The sequence below is a fragment of the Furipterus horrens genome, unplaced genomic scaffold (assembly GCF_987537825.1).
Source record: "Furipterus horrens unplaced genomic scaffold, mFurHor1.1.pri manual_scaffold_7, whole genome shotgun sequence".
Lineage (NCBI taxonomy): Eukaryota > Metazoa > Chordata > Mammalia > Chiroptera > Furipteridae > Furipterus > Furipterus horrens.
This window is the reverse complement of record NW_028327177.1, coordinates 6262812-6281967: the sequence shown is the minus strand read 5'-3', so window position 1 is coordinate 6281967 and position 19156 is coordinate 6262812. Positions and strand designations below refer to the sequence as shown.

General features: G+C 51.7%; 1 protein-coding gene across 1 annotated transcript in view; it reads right to left on the bottom strand.

The window, feature by feature from the left end:
* ASAP1 (ArfGAP with SH3 domain, ankyrin repeat and PH domain 1) overlaps window positions 1–18884 on the bottom strand; it is a 267652-nt gene extending 248768 nt beyond the window's left edge. The window contains exon 1 of the mRNA XM_090283355.1: window positions 18801–18884. The gene's annotated coding sequence lies outside the window, so the exon portion shown is untranslated. The remainder of the gene's footprint in view (window positions 1–18800) is intronic.
* Window positions 18885–19156: the final 272 nt, after the last annotated feature.

Genomic DNA, 19156 nt, shown 5'->3' with positions numbered 1-19156 from the left:
CATCTCAGAATCAAAGGAACGAAAGCAAATCACAGAAATGCTCACCTCTCCCCTGGCTAGAGCCCAGTTCCGTCCTTAGAAGGCTGTAAATCTGAGAAATGAGGCGCCTAAACAACCCCCTTCAGACCACCCACAGAACCCACGAGAGCACACCTGCCCCGGCCTGAGGCTTCACCTCTTGGTCTCCCACCTGTCTGTGGCTCAGAAATCCCAGGCTCAGGGTCCATGGCTATTTGCACTTCTGATAAGAAAAGAAGGGAATTCCTCACTCGCCAAGTCCACAGGTAACAAGGTCAAATAAACGCCCATTATATTATACAACTATTGGACTCTGTTATCTAGATGGCCATTCATTCATTCACTCACTCACTCACTCCTTCATTCATTTATTCATTCATTCTTACAACAATTCCACAGGTTACATTAGATGCCCATCCCAGTTGGGCACCGTCCTCCAGCGTAAGGCACAAAGGGGAGTCAGCTGCCGCTGGAACCTGTAAAAATGAACTTTGGGCAAAGCGCAGACACAATACAGAGGCTCGATTGCAGAGTGGCTTCCTCCAGGTTTTGAGAGGTGAATGCGGGGACACCAGACAGAAAACACAGGAAGAGAGAGGCTTCTGAGTTCACAGAGCAGTAAGTTCGAAGTCACAACCTAAGAAAGATCTTTCACTGGGCAAACGTGGGCTGCCCCACGGCCCCGCCCCCCGCCATACCCATGGCACAGCGCTGACACTTCTGTCACGATGTCTGGCCTGCTGAGCGGTGCTCCCAGGTTCCCTGCACCGCGCGCTGAGCCAGGCCCTGTCCACGGGTCTAATTCCTGCCACCCCCGCTAGGCCGGCCTCTTGCTCCAGGTCCTCAGCCCTCCGACCCCTGGAGGTGGTTTTCACCCCGGGGATCTGGCCAAGCCGTTTCCCATCTCAGTTTCCACCTCCTCATCGGCACAAGCGGGACAGTTAGCAGCTACCTTGTGGGACTGTTATACAACTCCTGGCACATGGCAGGTTCTGACGACAGCGGACGGTCCATGGGGTGAGGGCCTTGTCTGGCTTATTCACCAGAAAATTCTCAGAACTTAGAATATGTCTGCTTTAAAGGAGTAGTTACATATACATATATATTTTTTTAATTTTAGTTGTGGAAAGAAAAAAAAAAAAAACAACCAAAACCCCACATAGCACAGATTTTCCCATTCTACTCATTTTTCAGTGTACAGTTCAGTAAAGGACATTCATATTGTTATACAATCAATCTCCAGAACTTTTTCATTTTGCAAAACTAAAGCTTTATATCCATTAAACAACAATTCCCCATAACACCTCCCACGGCCCCCGGCAGCCACCACCCTACTTTCTATTTGTATGAATCTGACTACTGCAGGTATCTCATATATGAGTATGTGGAATCATACAGTACTTCATGTTTTTTGTGACTGGCTTAGCGCACACAGCATAATGTCTGCCAGGTTCATCCATGTTGTCACACGTGCCAGATTTTCTCTGACCTTGACCCCCAAGGCCCTGGCACGAGGGCGGACTAGAGCAGACACAGAGCAGTATTTGCTGAATGGTTACAGAAGGGGAGGTCCAATCAAGGAAGGCTTCCTGGAAAAAGATGGCTTTGAAAGAGGGAGAGGACAGTCTGGAAGAAAAAGGAAGAGCGGGTGTCTGACGCATTAGTATCTCGCTCCCGAAGGCAGAGGCAGTTCATGTCTAAGACTCAATAGTAAAGCCACCTGACATCACGACGCAATAGGCTTTATATGTGCCGAATACCTGTTGAGTGAACCATGATCGGAGTGAGATAAAAACAAAAGAGGGAACCATCGGAAAGACTGCTGCATGGGTGCGCAAACGCGAAACTGAGGTCCCTGTTCAACTATAGGGAGACAGTCACGTGACCTAAACTCACCCTTCCCATCCCACCGCCTCCAGTTGAACAGGAAGTCCTAGAAGGAACGACCTGTCAGCCCAACTCTAGGAAGCCTACGACAGAGGACACCCCTGTTGGGACAATCCCAATTTTCCAACTTGTTTTGGAAACCCGTCTCTGCTTCTTAAGAATCTTCCTGCCTGGTAACTTACAGGGATCAGCCAATGTCTCTCTCCAAGACTTCTTTTGAAAATAAAGTTTCTCCAAAATCAAGACTCCTTCCTTCTGAGGAAGATCAAAATCATTTCTATTTCACAGTTATTTGTCTCCAAGATGCTGCAGGAGTTACCTGCTCTCAAGACAAAAACCATCTAATGAAAATTCTGTTGGCTCCCCAAAGCCTTGTGTTCCATCCACAATGCCAGGGTTCTGTGACAGCTGTGTTTCCCGGGGGACGGGGAACAAAGCAGACTGCATCAGACACCTGCTGCTCTGGCCACACAGGAGGCCAAGCGGACACGGGCCCCTCCCACCTTGTTACGAACCTGAAAAATCTTACGATACCTAGCCAAAATGGAAAGAAAAATAGGGGGGCCCCCTGGCAGAAACAAAGGCCACAGCTCCTGGAGGGAACTGGGAGTCGGGGAAAGGGAGACGGAGGGAGGAAAGGAAGGAGGGTGTAAGCTACAGATCATTCTTATTATTAGAGAAGACAGGAGCGATTAACTTCAACTTTACCCAGCTTTTATGTATTTTTTATCTATGACCACCTTGTCAAGATATAATTCATATACCATCCAATTCACCAATTTAAAGTATACAGTTTGATGTTTTAATATAATTCACAGAGTCGTGCAACCATTACCACAATCGATTTTAGAATATTTTCGTTGCCCTCAAAAGAAACCCCATACCCTCAGCAGTTACTCCCCAACCCTCTCTACCCAGTCCTGGCAAAAATAAATAACTAAAAATAAAAATTCATCATAATAAATAATAAGAAGACAGTGAACTTTATTTCAATAGATTTGCCTGTTCTGGAGATCTTGTAAAAATGGCATCATATGACAGGTGGATTTTTTTCAATTCTGTCTTTTGTGGACCATCTCCTGAACTCCTGGCTGAACTCGGGCCTCTGCTTCTAATCGAGTCAGGCCTCACTTGGGAACGGTCACTGTGGCAGTGAGCCAGAGGAGTGACGGCAGGGGCTGGCGGCCCTCGGAGGAGGCGGGCAGGCACGCTGTCCAAGGACTCAGCCCAGCACCAGCCCCGCAGCAGTAAGGGCTGGGAGTGTGGTGGCGAGCGCAGGCTCTCAGCAAGCCCATGTCCCAGGGAAGCCCGGGAAGGCCACTGTGGGTCTCCCCCAGCACCCGTCCTCATTCTTCCTTGCACTGGGGACTCCCCATCTTCCAGGAAGCACAGGTTCCTGCAGTTCCCAGGTGTGGGCCCAACTGGCTCCAAACCTCCCAGTAATTGGCCAGCAATTAGTTCAGAAGGGCACGTGGAGACTTGAAGCTGGAGGTTTCTGGGAAAGCTCTCTCTCCATGCTCTCCAAGCGGTTCTGGGAACGATCTTTTCTCTCGTCCTCGCTGGAGGGCGCGATGATTATGTGACACCCAAGAAGGCAGCGGCCGGGGTCACTACCAGTGGGGAGAAGGCAACAGGAGAGGGACAGACACAAGAGCTACATACATGACAGGGGTCCCATGATGCCTCATGCCCTCATGCTCCCCTCGCCCTCATCTTCCTCTTCTCCGAGACTCAGAGGGACCCTGAGGGGCTGATAATAAAAAGGAGAGGACAGAGGGGAGAATGAGGTGTGCACCCCCCCTGCCACCCCCCTCGCCCCGCTCCCTCCCTGCGGGTCACTGTGAACTGGCTGCCCCCCGCCCCCCAACTCTCAGCCCTGGCTGGGCCCTTGCGCACAGCCCTTGCTGTCTCTGGGTTCCAGTAACTGCCCCCCCACCCTTCAAATGAGCCTTGACACAGCAGCCCCAGGGTCACCTGCCCCAGCCACTGCACCATCCCTGGAGATTCGCCACACCTGCCCACACCTGCCCACAGCTTCTCGAAGCCCCCACCTGTGGCCCACAAGCACAGGACAAGGTGCTCAAACGCATCAGTCATGAGAAAAATGCACATCAAAACCGCAACAGCATACGACTTCATGCCCACTAGGTCGGCTATGATAATAACTTCAAAACCCCACGTCAGTAACAAGTCCTTGGGCGGATGTGGAGAAATCGGAACGCTCCTACATTGCTTGGGGGGGGGGGGGGGCGGTGTAAAATGGTTCAGCCACTTTGGAAAGTCTGGCAGGTCCTCAAAAGGTTTAACATAGACATACCAGCTGACTCACTGATTCTGTCCAAAGGACTGGAAAGCGGTTTTCAAACAAATACTTGTGTATGACGGTGCCCAGCGGCCCTGTTTATACGAGCTAGGAGGTGCAGACGGCCCACGTGTCTATCAACGGGGGGAGGGTGAACAAAACGTGGCGTGTACATCCAATGGAACAGTAGTTAGCCTTAGAAAGGAACGAAGCGCGGATACCTGCTTCAGCGTGGATGAACCTCCGAAAAGGATGCTCAGTGAAAGGGGCCAGGCACAAAGGTCACACATTACATGATTCCCTTTACATGAACCATCCATAACAGCGACCTCCAGAGAGACAGAAAGCAGACTAGTGGTCGCCAGAGCTAATGGTGTCAATAACAGAATGTCATAACTAAATATTCGATAGAAAGCGGCCTAACTAGGGATGATAACCATTTTTTCACAAGTTGTAGTTCACAAAGCTCATCTCGTGCATCCGGTTACTGGGTACTTCCTGGCCTCTGCACCCCGTCCCGAGCTTCTCTCTGCGCAGGGTCTTTTCCTGCCTTTTCACTTATCTTTGGCTTCTCTGCAGCTCCTCTGAAGTCCCTCTGCCCAGACGCTCCCATTGTCCCTAGAAACCCAGACATTTCCCCTGTCACCTTTGCCCTTCCTCCTTCTCTGTGTTCCCAAAACTATCTCCCACAGATCAGCCTCTTGGAGGGGATTCACAGGACCGCTGAAGTAGCCTGGTGATGCACTAGGGTCATGGCAGGTCTTGGCTCATTGCCCGTAAAGAAGCGTGGAGTCAGGAAAAGAGCTTGGGGGCATGGAACCTGGGTTCAGATGTAGAAGTCACGTGTTAATTCCAGGACCTCCAACAGGTCATGAGGCAGGCGGAAGCCTCCGTTTCCTCACAGTTGCTTCTATTACTCTTAACAAGGAATAATAAAGATGCAGCTGGAAACGACCTTCATCCACCCCTTCATCTCCCTCACTGTGCAGATGAGGAAGGCCAATGCTCAGAGGTGGAGCCAGCAGCCTGAGGTCATGGTGGTCGGCCACATCGAATCTAGAACCCACGTCTCTGTAAAAGTGCGGTATTAGGTCAGTCTGCAGCAATCATTACAGTCCATGTTCATCCCAGTTTCTATTTAGTGTATGACATTCTGATATTTCAAGAAAATATGCATAACGTCTAACTCAGTGATACTAAATAAATACGGGTGGACCCCAAACGCTACAACTGTCCTGGAATATCACAGGGTTCCTTGTACTTGGGTATCATTCACCAGCGCTTGTGTTATATACTGAGAAAACTGAGGTGCCAAGAGGGGAGCACGTGCTCCTCCTGTGACCCCGGCACTCACTGCTGTCCTGTGGCGGCCTCTGCCCTCGGCCCCGAAGCGCCTCTCACCGCTTGCCAGCTCTAGGAGCCCCTTCTCCACACACTCACGCAGAAGGCCGAAAGTCACTCTGCTTCCTCAGGACGGCTCCCTCGGGGTCCCTCTCCGCCGTGACACCGGGAGCACTGACTTCCAGTCGGACGTTCTCAAAAAGTGTCACCTGGAGGCACGGCCAGAATACAGAATGGGAAGGTATGTCCACCCCCGTGGAAGCTGAGTTAGGGCCACAGGCCTTCCGTAGTCGCCATGTGTGAGCATCTTTCTGTTCAGAGTTTAGACCAGATGACGAGAGTGATGAGCATGAGGATGATGATGGTAATTCTTCTTCTCCAGCGTTGTTGTCATTGTCATCATCATCATCATCATCTTCATCATCATCTTAGTTTGCCAGGGCTGCCACAGCAAAGTACCGACACCTGACTGGCTTTTTAAAGCAACAGAAGAGTATTCTCTCACAGTTCTGGAGGCGGGACGTCTGAAATCAAGGCGTCAGCAGGTCTGCGCCATCTCTGATGTCCCTGGGGAGGAGAGGATCCTTCCGTGCCTCTGCCTAGAGGGTGGTGGTTGCCAGCGATCCCTGGCGATCTCCCTAGGCCGGGAGGGGCATCGGCCAGTCCCACAGCTGCCTTCTCCCTCTGTCTCCACGTTGCCTCCTCTCTGTGCATGCCTGTCTCTACGTCCAGGTTTCTCTCGTAGAAGGGCCCCAGTCACACTGGATTCAGGCCCAGCCTCCCCACTGGCATCACTTCCATTTCATCACCTCTGGAGAAACCTCATTTTTAAATAAGGTCACACCCTGAAGCACTGGGGGGGCGGGGGTGAAGACTTCAACCCAGCTTTCATGGAGGACACAATTCACACTCTAACGACCCTCACCACGAGGACAGCTCGCATTGCCACCTGTGATTGCAGCGTGCCCAGGACCACCCACACTGCTACCTGCATACCACCCCGCATGGTGCTCACCGCAGCCCCGGGGGACAGCAGGCTTAGCCTCTCCGACTGACAACCGGCAAAACTGAGACTCCGAGAGGCGCAGAACTCGCCCAAGTTCAGCAAGTAGCCACGAAAAGGCCGAGTTCGGACTCCACCTAAATCCAGGATCCAAAATCTGACCCGGTCTCTACACTACAGAAGGCGTTTTCTCATGATGTGACTACCCTCTGCACACTTTCTATTTCAGCTCCAGCGCAGTTTGCGTCTGCATATGCTCAGCCCTGTTATTTCCTCCAGAGCCGAAGTCTAAAATATCCGCGCTGAACTCAGCTTACCCCAACCAGCTCCCAGCGTGTTCCAGGATGGGAACACCCCACACATGCATATGTTACGTCCCTTAAGATTCGTTCGGAAAAACGCATGTAGACTTCACTGACTGATCCAGGCAGCCCTGTTTCTGCCAACGCCTGAAGCTGCTGTTGTCTGTCATCACTGTGTGGAGGGCCCCCACCCTTTTCCAGGGTGCTATAGCCGGGCACCCTGGCTCCTGCCCGGGAAGTCAGAGGGTGGCCCATGGAAAGAGTGTGGGCAGGGAGTCAGGAAGCGGCGCTGGCATCTCGACTTCCGTTTCCTCCTCCACGTGAATCCCCCCTTGTGTCAGGGCCCCACTCCTGGTCCTCGTAGGACAACGTGAAAGAATTTCTCAAATTTATCAAAAAAAAAAAAAAAAAAAGATTGTCAAACTCTCAGCTAAGAGAATGAAGGAATGATTCATTCATCAAACACGAAATACACATCTGGTCCCCTGTGGGGCGGGCTCTGAGGATTCACTGAGATGAACAGACTGCAGAGTTCTCAAAGAAAACCTGGGTGTGCGCGTCTCAGGCAGGCACGTCAACGTATTTTTTCACTCACGCATCACTCATTCCAGCTCGCAGGAGAAGACACGTAGGCTCAGCGGGTTAGGTGACCTGTCCGAGGGCACTTAGCAAGTCAACGGAGAGCCCAGTGGACCCCAGGGCTGAGCAGCTAAAAAACTGGGCTATTTTCCTCCTCATCTGACCACCCAGGCATTGGAGGGGGAAACTGAGTTGGCCAAGCAGGAGGGTGACCCTCATCTGAAGTTTTAAGGAGACTCCCCTGGCAGGAGCTTGGAGAACGGACCCAGGGGTGGTCCCAGGAAAGCCTGACCTGAGGCGGGAACCGTGGGGCCACACAGAATGGACCGGACTGGAGCTGCTGGGAAAGGTTTATTCAGCACTGGTTTGGTTCGGGAGAGGGACAAGAGGAAAAGCAGTGAGCAACAGGCATGAAGAAAGTTCTCCTCTTCTCGAGGCTCAGACCTAGGCAGCGAGGTTACCAGGAAAACCCCGTCACGGCTCCACTTCCTGTTCCCCTTAAACAGGAACCGAAGAACCAAAGTTGTGGGAGGAGGAGAAAAGGAAGAGGAGAGGGACAGGCTTGCTTCCTCGTCACCCCGTCTTGCTTGAAATCTGGGACCCAGCCCTCGAGGGGGGCGCACAGACACGAAGGACAGGACCTGAGGAGGCGGCAGTCTTGTGAGACAGACATGACTCAGCCTCACGAAGAAGCCAGAAAGCTCAGTGTCACCAGCAGCTCAGGCCCCTCATCCGATCAGTCCCCAAGCAAGGCCGTCCTACCGTCAGATACCTTCGCCTTCCATCTCCTGCAAGTCCATCCCACGTGGCGTCCCTGCTTCCTTTCCTTGCGCTCACCTTCTAGGCTATTCCATCCAGTGTTACCAGAACCAGCTTTCTAAAGGGCAGAGTCACCTCACTGCCCTGCCTTAAGCCTTCAATGGCTCCTCAGTGGCCTCCCATCAAAGCCCAGGCCTCAGGATGTGGCTCCTGCCTTCTTCTCTGCCCCAAGGCACCCCACCTCAAATTCTGGGGTCTAGCCACATGGAGTGACTCAGTTCCCAGCACAAAGTGTGCTATTTCTATCATCCACGTCTTTCCTTAGGCAGTTCCCCACACCTAGAATTCCCCTCCCTTCCCTTTGCTTTCTTCGGCCTAATTCCTATTCATTATTTAGGATTGAGCTCAGGGATGACACCCTGTTGCAAGTCTCTGACCCTCCCTGCCAGGCAGGGTCAGGCACCTCTCCGTAAGCACCCTGTAATACCCTGGGTTCCCATATGAGCACACAAAACGCACTGGCTCGTGGTTTGCTGTGCGCGCCCGCCCCTCTTCATACAGGAGCGCATCGGTGTGCAACGCAAAAGCTGGCACACAGTAGGCACTTAATAAAGAAGGAAAGGGGAGGGAGGGGGGAGGTGCGGGGAGGGAGGGGTAGGTGTGGGGAGGGAGGGGAGGAGGGGAGGGCAGCAAATGTTACAGGTTCTTAAACAGTAAAAGAATTACAACAGGAAGGCTCAGCAACGGCTTCACGGAGAAGGGAACTCGCAGCCATACTGGAACGAATAAGTTGGAGTTTCGGTAGGTGGGGAAGGGAAGGGCTGCCGAGGTATAAAAGCGGACAATCTGGTGGCAGATTTGAAACACAGGGTTGTAGGGCAGGGGAACGAGGAAGGGGGCAGGGGACCAGACTCATCAAGGTAGTATGCGGAGTGGCATCCCACTGTCTGTTACTTAAGATGCTTTCTGGGCTACAAGTAACAAGAACTCAACTCAACATAGTCTGAAGTGTAGAGTGTTCAGCGTCTCATGCCTTCCATCTTTCGGCTCGGACATGCTCCACATGCCCTCCCTATGCAAGGACCTCAGGGTCCCAAGATGGCGGCAACAGTCCCCAGCATCACGTGCCAACCCTACTGTGTCCCTAACAGAAGAGACACCTAGGCCTTAAACTAGTCACTGACCAGGGGGACAGAACAGCAGTGGTTCACCCGTGGGACTGGGGCTGGACTTCTGAAGATCAGTGTTCTGTCAGCAAGGAAAAAGGGGGGGGGCGGGGTTTGATCATCGGCCCAGAGTGTCCGCTGCTCCTTCGCACCCCCTCACTTCCAAAGGCCACCGTTCAACAGTTTCGCAGCAAGGATCCCGCATCTCCGCCCTTCTGGCCGTCTATTTTCGGTCTGAGGAAGTAACTGTCCTAGGAGAGGAAATCGCTCACGGTTGTTATGGAAAGACCTGTAAATAACACCGCGCGCAGTCTGCTCTTGGGGATCGGGAACCCTGCAACAGTGCGGGGTGGGGATAGGAAACAGCAAGGGGGGCTGCATTCCAGAGAGGAGCCCCCAATGCCACCTGATTGTAACTCGGAGTTTGACCTTTCCCCCTGGACAAATGCTTTCCTTAGCCCTCCAAAAAAACAAGCAGCACATTCCTACCACAAAGACTTGGACCCAGCTACTCTGGGCCGTGACAACCCTTCCCCGCTCTGCACACTTCCTGAGATCCTGCTCCCACCCAGGAAGAGACAGCCCCGATGGGACCTCTTTCCCCGAAACTTTCTCTGACCACCCCTCTGGGATCACTCTCTCCCTTCCCTATACACTCATGGCTATTCTTCGGTAACTTTCCTGTGATATGGACTGTGGTCCAAAATTATGAACAGTTACACATCTTCCTCTTCTAATCAACGATAAGAAACCTTAGTGCATGGACCTCAGGTTTTCATCGTTGTGTCCTAGGTGCCTGGCATAGAGGAGGGTCTGCAGGAAGTCTGTGCAATGAAGACTCTTGAAGTTCAATTAGTTCTTTCATGTTTCCCTGTTTCCTCTTCCTATTGATCAGGCAAATGAGAATTTGTATCCTGTTTGGAATCCACTCATTTTTGTTCAGTACCAATTACGTGCCCGGCACTCAGCCACTTACTGAATATATTGCTTTACTTAACACCTTTTTAGAAAACCTACACACTTTTATAAAGTTTATAGAAGAGGAAACTGAAGCTCAGGAGGTTAAGGGAAAGGCTAAGGGGAGACTCTTCCCATGACCACATGAGGGATGAGGGTATGGAATTCAATCCCATTGAACAATGCATCGTGGTCAAGGGTGTGGGCACTGGATACAGACCACCTTGCTTAAAATCTGGCTACCTATGAGCTATAGGACCTTGGGGAAGTTAGTTAGCCTCTGCATCTCTCAGTTTCCTCACCTATAAAATAAGAATGAAAATAATGTCTACTTCATAGGGTTATTATGAAGATTAAATGAGTTCATATACAAAAGCTGCTTAGAATAGTGCTTGACCTGTATTCATACACAAAAAATATTAGCTATCTTTATTGATTCCAAAGTCAATGGTTATCCCATTATATCATGACAAAGGCTTCTACCCTCCACGCACCACGTCAGCTCAGGGAAGAAAGACTGACCTGGCCGAAGGACAGACCACAGAGGGATCATGAGTTCCATCATCCAGAGGAGCAGCCGCAGAGGACAGAAAGTCCAGGGCCAGCAAGGCAACACCCTGCCTGCATTCCACCCCACCATGGCCCTGGACTGCAGCTCAGCCCTCATTTATGGCGTCCCGGGGAGGGGATACTTCTAAGAGAAACAACATCACGTAAGACAGGAGCCAGCACAGCTCCCCACTGCCCAACTTGTGACCACACACCGAAGAGCAGCCCTTTAGTTAGAACAAGGACCGGAGAGGCAGCAGCCCTTCCCAGAAAGCCCAATGCCCACGTGGTTGTGAGGTGAGGAGGAGGGGCTCTCCACAGCAAAGGCCCACTGGCCTTGAAGACAACAAAGACCCCTAGTCCTGACCCTCCCACATTCATCATCTCACTGGGACCGAGGGGAAGGGGGGGCGGATAGGAGCTGTCACCCTCTTTATGCAAGTGAGGGAGTGAGGTTCCGAGAGGGTACGTGGCTGCTGGCAAAGGTCACATAAGTAATCAATACCGATTCCTGGGCCAGAACTCAGGACTTCTGCGTCTCAATTCCGTGCTATTTTTCTTTATCTGTCTTCCGCCTCAGGGTTTTGTCTTCCTCAGCCACATAAATTCCCTCTTTTTCTCCCTTCTGTCCTTTCTTCCTGAACATTTGTCTTCTCTGTGCTGGGGGGGTTACAAACATGAACAAATCCCTTTGAAACCTGGCTCCAACTTGCTGCATACACCCCCTCACCCCCCACCCCCAGGCCGTTCTGCAGGGTGAACACACAGGAGGGGCCTGCTGATCAGAATCAAATCTTTTTTTACAGTTTCTATTCTGATAAGGATTCTGATTTTCTTTCCTCAAAATGGCAATTTTTCCACTTTTGTAAGTGTTCTTTCTTTTCCTAGTCTGGAAAGGCAGACTGAATGTATTCCTCTGGCTGGTTTCCGCTTGGTGTCTACCAGAAGGACAGTAGAGCTGGACCTCTCTACAAAGCCACGACCCCAAAGGGATCTTAGCCTCCTCAGAAAAGGGGCTTGAACTATGCTCGTATTTCTCCCGTCAGGGCAGAGAAATGGCAAGAAAGTTTTGCCTGCCTCAGCGTCTGGACGGAGGAGGGAAAAGCGCCTATGCACACACAGAAGAGGAAGAAGCTCCTACACACACTGCAAAGCCCTAGGTACGGGTGGAGAGCCCAAACGTACACTGCCAGTGTACAGTTACAAGTCTGGAGCCCAGAACTGAGTGCAAAAACCTGTCCAGGACCCAGGAGAGATGAGACTCTCCGGAGGTACAAACTGCCATGCCCCCAAACCAGGAGATGCAGGAAATGAGGGAACTGACCTAACAGAGCAATCTGGAAGATGACTTCAGCGTGGTTAAAACAAAGCTATGAAATAAGGAGGAATTCTAGTGACAGAATCTGACCCAAGGATTAAAGGTCAGAATGATCTGAAAGAGAATTTCTAGAAGCACCAGAAACAGAGAGTTGTTAAAAACTCAACGATGAGAAAATTCAACCAATGTGGCAACACAGCTAAGTGAAAGAAGCCAATGCATCTGGTCAGTGCCCGTCATTCCCATTTGCCATGTGCCAGGAACAAGGGGACAGGGGGAATGACACGGAGCCCCGCCCCCCTCCACAACCCCTTAAGATGCTCAGTCTGCAGATGAGGCAACTCTCTGAGCAAACATATTTCCAGACAAGAATGGAATCCTTGTGCAGGATTTCTACACAATCTCAGTTCAGTACGGAAAGTGCATGAACAGAAGGAAAGGCAGAGCTTGCGGGAGAGCCCAGAATCTTCTGGTTTCTTGTCCACAGACCATCCCACTCAACCAAATTGCCACAATTATAAAGGAATAGTTGAGCATTTTATTTGAATTTTCAAAAATCTTTTTATTTGGAAATAATTTCAAGAATAAGAAGAGTGCAAAGAACCCCAATACGCGAGTTCACCTATTATTATTAATATTTCACTCCATTTGCTTTTCCTTTCTCATTCACAGATAATTTTTGTAGTATGTATCACTTTTTCTGAGCCACTGGAGGGCAAGTTGCATCTCTCACGTTCTTTTACTGCATCCCTTCTGCATTTCTACACCAAAGGGTAATTATTTAAATACAAAACTACAATGAAACAGACGCCCAGTACTGCTACATGCAGGGAGGGCGTTATAAAGGCATCGTCCTGATGGGAAACTCCTAGTTAGCCCTGAGGAGGGAAAGAAATGCAAGCTATTTCGCAGAAGCCACGACTCTCTCCTTCCTGTTCTGCCCGTGGGTGCCCTGCGCCCACTTGGTCTCCGGAACTCCAGTCACATCTGGGGGAAGCGCAGATGGGCGTTCTTCTTTATCCCGTGTTTAACCAGAATCCAGCTGAGGTCCCTCCGTTGGAAACACACTGTTTGCTAACTTCTGTGTTTTTCTAACTGTGCACTTTCTCATTTCCTGCCTTAGAGCAGGAGAGGAAGAGGAAACGCCAAAAATATTACAAGACGAGCTAGTTCGTGACATTTCCAAGGAATGGGGACGGAAGGGGCTGGCAAGGGGACCTCAAGCAGCAAGGGACCTCGGGCTCTTTGCAACGCAGCCCGCTGGTGGCCTACAGGGCTCATGGGGCTCTTCAAAGTGCTTAAGGTCTCGGGGAGCCATCTCTTTCTGGGCAGTGTCTGAGACAGAAGCCCATTTTCTCCAAATAACTGAGAGGATGTTCAAAATCTGGCCTTAATTACGCCCTCGCAGCTCCATGGCTCTCCCAAGATGAGGCCACCTGCCACACACCACAAGCCTACGCCCTCACGTTACTCCCCCCACCCCGCCTGCCATGGTTAGGATGGATTCATCCTGATTGAACCACGCACTTTTTCCTGATCTCCCTTGCCTTGGGAACAGGGCTGGCTGAGGTTGAAGACACCAGCTGAGGCTCTGGAACCACGGTGTCGGCTGTACGAAAAGCACAGGTGTTGGCATTGGCGATGGGCAGGAAATGCACCACAGCAGTCGTTTAAAGAGGGTACCAAGGTGTCAGGTTCCCCATTCCATCCTAGGAGCGGACACCGGGTCGGTGGGCTGGGAGTGGGTTTTCACGGGCTGGTGAATTTCATTTTCTCATGAGTCAGGGTGAGAAGAGGTAGCGTCCCTGGGTAGAAAGTAAACAATCTGGCCTGCAGTCTGAAATGAACCCTCAACTCCAAGGAGAAGAGCCTGAATGTAGGAATGAAGACACCTCAGTGAAGGGGTGAATCTGGGGAGGGCAGCTAGGGTACAAGCGGAGATTGAACCCTCCCCATGCGTCACTACAGCTGCGAAGACAGCCCGGGTCTCTTCTCCCGAGAGCTTCCAGGACACCTTCTCTTACCGAAGATGCCCCCGTCCTAAACCCCAGGACCTATAGATGTGTCAGGCTCCATGGCCATGGGGAATTAAGGCTGAAGATGGAAGATTGCTAATCAGGTGACCTTAAAAGAGGGGGATCGTTCTAGATTAGACAGGTGGCCTGATGTAATGAAAAATGGAAGACAGAGCCAGCAGGGAGGACCAGAAAGATGGCGGCATGAGGACTGAGACCAACGTCACTGGCTCTGAAGACAGAGGAGGCGCCTGTGAGCCAAGGAATGCAGGAGGCCCCTAGAAGCTACAAAAGGCAAGTCAGCAGTCTCCCCTAGAGCCTCCAGAAGGAACAGAGCCCTGCCAACGCCTTGATTTCACCTCTGTGAGATTCATTTCAGACCTCTGACCGCCAGCACTATGAGAGCATCAATCTGTGTTGTTGAAGCCACTAAGTTTATGGTAATTTATTACAGCAGCAAGAAGAAACTAATACACCATTTATCATTATACTTCTGCTAATATAGTTTTTAATTACATGCCTAACACTCCCCTCAATAAGGATGATAATAATAATGGCAGCTGGCATCTGCTGAGCACTTACCATGTGGCAGAATTTTTCTAAGAGTTTTACCAAGTTTTTCATAGTTGTTAGATGCTATAAAAAAGTAACTTCAATAGTACATTAAGATGCAGGTAAACACAGGGACCTGAGAGGGTAGGAGGGAACTAGAGGCATCTTCAAGAGGATAAAGACACTGGTATAGCCCTGGCTGGGTGGCTCAGTTGATTGTAGTGTTGTCCTGCATACCAGTCAGGGCACATACCAAGGTTGCAGGTTTGGTCTTTAGTCAAGGCACATGTTGATCTCTCTCTCTCTCTCTCTCTCTCTCTCTCTCTCTCTCTCTCTCTCTTTCTCTGTCTCTCTGTCTTTCTCTCCTCCTCTAAAATCAGTAAACATGTCCTCAGGTGAGGATTAAAAAAAAAAGACACAGGTATGTTTTAAAAGATAAGTAGGAGTAGCCCTGGCTGCTGTGGCTCAGTGGATTGAGCGTCGGCCTGCGAGCCAACTGTCGCTGGTTCGATTCCCAGTCAGAGCACGTTACTAGGTTGCATGTCAGGTCCCCAGTTGGGGGTCGCAAGTGAGAGACAACTACACAGTGATGTTTCTCTCCCTCTCTTTCTCCTTTCCCCTCTCTCAGAAAATAAATAAGTAAACAAACGAAACAAAATACATACATACATAAATAATTAATTAATTAAAAAGAAAAGAAAAGAAAAAAGACAAGCAGGAGTTAGGGCAGGAGTTAGGAGTTAGCCTGGAAGAGGGGAAGAAAATCCCAGGCAGGGGGAAGGGCATAAAGGCATGAAATGCAGGCTGTGCTGGCAACCACTTTGGGGGCTCAGCTCTAGGCTGGTCATTTCTGTGTTCGTGTCTCCAACCCAGAAGTCTCCTCCGAGGTCCAGAACCACACGCCCTCACGTCGGCCTGCAGTCTGCACCTGGATGCCTCGTAGATGTTAAAACTGAGTGTGGCCACTGTGGACCCTCATTCCCGGCAGGAACATGCTCCTCCACTAGTCCTCCCTGTGTCCTCCCAAAGTGACACCTAGCTGTTCAAGCCAGAAGCCAGGAGTCATCCTGGGGTCCTTCCCCCTGCCTCACCCTCTCCGAGGTCTAAGACGCAACATTCACCTCTCTCCACCTCCACCACTACCACCCTGGTCCAAGCCATCATCATGGCTTCTGGTTTAGTGCAATGGTCTCCTAACTGGTATCCCTGCTTCTGCTCTCTGTCCCCTGTGATCAAGAGTTCATAAAGCAGTCACCTCTTAATGTCTATCAAATCCCACTCCTGTGCCGACACCCCCCAATGCTGCCCTCTGTAGTGGGTGGGAGAAGCCTCCCCAGCACGGCCTAGAACCTCCTGTGGAATCCGGCCCGTCTCCCTCTAAAATCTCACCTTATGCCCCTCGGTCCATCACTCCCTTACACACTGGCGCCCTGACTTCCCTCACTCCCACAAACACATCGAGCTCTTTTGTGCATAGAGGACTTTGCACATTCTGATCCCTCGGCCTGGCCTGTTCCTTCTAAACTCTCTAGTCTCAGAGAAGCCTTTCCGTAGCAAAATTGGGAGTACCCCCACCCCACTTCACTTGGGCCATGATTGCCATCCCTTGTGCCTTTCCCTGATAATAAGAATCACAGCCTTTCATTTGTTAGAAGGTGCCTGCTTCTTTATTTTTTCCTAGCTCCTCCGCTGGAATGCTAGCTCCACGAGGGCGGGGCCAGGCCTACCTGGTTCACTGGGACTTCCCACAGTGCTCAGCACGGAGCAGGGGCCAATACCAGCCTGTGGAATGGACTAGTTAAAAGAGAAAGTGTGAGGCTAACACTGAAAGATGAGGCTGGAAACAGAAGGCCTTGAATATAGGGTCCTAGTCATCTCTGCAGACCTGTACCTCCCACAGGGGAGCCACCCGGCAAATGTGTCCTGGCTGAAGGAAAGCGTGACCATTCCAGAGGGATCTGCAAAGGGATGTCCTTTCTTGGCAAGGCTCCCAAAGGAGTGCCCTCTCTTCCTTGGGACCTCTTAGGAGGTACCATGCCTAGGGCTTACAGCAAGGGCTCAATAAATGCTTACTGTCCTTATCACCATTGCTTCTGTGGGAATGATTTGTGCATCCCATAGAAAAGGCTTCTTCTCGAGCCCATGCCAGATACAGTGGGTGGGAGGGGAGTAGGAGGAAGCAACGCAGGAGAAGATGAGCACGGGATGCAGGATCTAGTTCAAGTCACTTCTTTCCTCCAGGTGCAGCGTGGAGGTGCCAGCTTGCCAGCTCGGGGGTGGGTCTTCCCGAGAGATCGGGAAGGGCCCCATCTGAATGCACACAGTTATTTAGGGTCCTCGCAAGGCTCAGACTGATTTTGAAAATCTGGCTCACTGTGGCTGGGGAGGACAGGGGAGGTGGAATTTCAATTTCCTTCACCAAATGGCAAGCTTGCGAAAAAGTCCTTTCTCTCTAACATTATCACATACTAAAAATGAAAAGCCAGCCATTCGGAGGAAAATAGATGGGCTGCTTAGCTCACAAGATAGAAGACGGCTCAAAATCAAGCCCTGAGAACATCATAAGGTACATTATGTGCTGAGATGCTGCCCTTTTCTGGACCTGGAAGTTTTTATTTTTTTACAAAAGAAAAGTAATTCCCTATATAATAAGCCACTCATTTTATATTTCAAATCCATTTGGTGGCTGAACTGCAGGGGTTAGGATTTTTCTTTTTAACTCTTTATCTCAAGATATGCAGTGTGAAATGACAGCCTGTTTCAAAGACAACAGTAATAGATAAGACAGGACAAGAGATGGCACTAAACAAGACAGGCTATAATGCAAAGAAGGCCTATTTCCAACTGCTTTATGGCTGACAGATCACAAACTGACACAGGGGAAGGAGAAATGGTCTGGGAGTCTGCAGACGGGCCATGTGGAACCTTGGGGACCTCACTGCACCTCTCCCAGCCGCGCTACATTGTATATATAACCAGAAGGGGCTGAAAGAGTTGTCCTCAAAGGTCCTTTTTCCTTTCCTAACTGTGGAGACTTGAAGTTTTCAGAAGCCCCTCCATCTTCTTAACTTTACTCTGGCCCCCCAATTGTAAAGTAGGAAGGCCTTGGGGTCCAGGTTGCAACAGACTATAAAACTGGCTTCAAGACTGAAGTAAGCTTTACAGTCCCAAACATTCGTCACTCAGCAGCCCGGCCCTACTGTCAGCCCAGAATCCGTGATGCCAAGACCATCTGACCAAGTCGACGGGAAAAGTGGCAGAAAGCTCTTGTTCTTTCTTGCAGGTAAAGCTGAGGTCACGTTAACGATAATCTGCACTTGGCTCTGCGTCCCCCTGCCTAGTGGAAAACTAAATTATTAAAGGAAACCGCTTCAGGAATGCCCGAGAACTCTCGGGATGTCTGAAACCGCAGAATGCCAGACGCCAGTGAGTTTCTTTTTTTCTTTCAAACTTCAAGTCGCTCTCAGAAAATGCAGCAGGTCCCCAAATGGTGTAAGTGTTAAAACACAAGTCACTTCCCAGTTTTCCCGAGAGCAAACACCAAACCCCGAGTGGGAATCTTTTTTTCCTCTTTGGTTGCATTTGCTTTAAGCAAGTGCCCTGGGGCCTGCTGGGCAGCGCTGCGTCCAGGCAGGGCAGGGGATCCGGGGGCCCAAGAGGCCGGGCCAGCCCTTCCAAGAACGGCGGGGAACTTTCTTCCGCCGCGCCAGGGAGACAATGCCAGCGCCCGCGCTCCGCGCCGAGCAGGCGCCCCATCAGCGGGGCCCCGCCACCAGGCGCGCAGCCCGGCCCCTCTCCGGAGGGCGTGCGGAGCCGCCGCAGGGCCCCACCCGCCCCACCTGGGCGCCTCCTACTTGCGATCAGACCCCCTGGGCCCTGCAGAGCCCGGGGCCGGCCGGAGCCCCCACTGCGGACAGGGGCACCCCACTGGGAATACAGCCAGGAGCCCGCCCAGCGCACCGTCCCGGCGCCTCTCCACGCGGGGTCCTGCCCGGGGGCGCCGACGACCCAGGGAGACCCCGCCATGCACGTCCGGGTGCCCTGCAACTCACCGGGACCGGGCGGGCCGCTGGGCATTATTCCATCGCGGGCTCGGTGTCGGCTCCGCAGACGCCCGCGCCCCGGCCCCCTTGGCCGAGCGATCGCGGCTCTCGGAGCGGAACGCAGGGTGCGGTGGGGAGCGGCGGGCGGGGCGGGGGGCGCGGGCCCGGCTGCCCGAGCGCGGAGTGCCCGCCCGCAGCGGCGGCGGCGGCCAGGCGAGGCGCGGGAGGCGAGCGCGGCGCAGGAAGGGGCGGGCGACCATGTGCCGGGGGAGGAGGCCCCAGCGAGGCGCGCGGCTCGGAAGATCCCGCTCGGCGGGGAAGGCGCGGGTTTCAGGAAATCTAAACACTTCGACAGGAAATCGGGA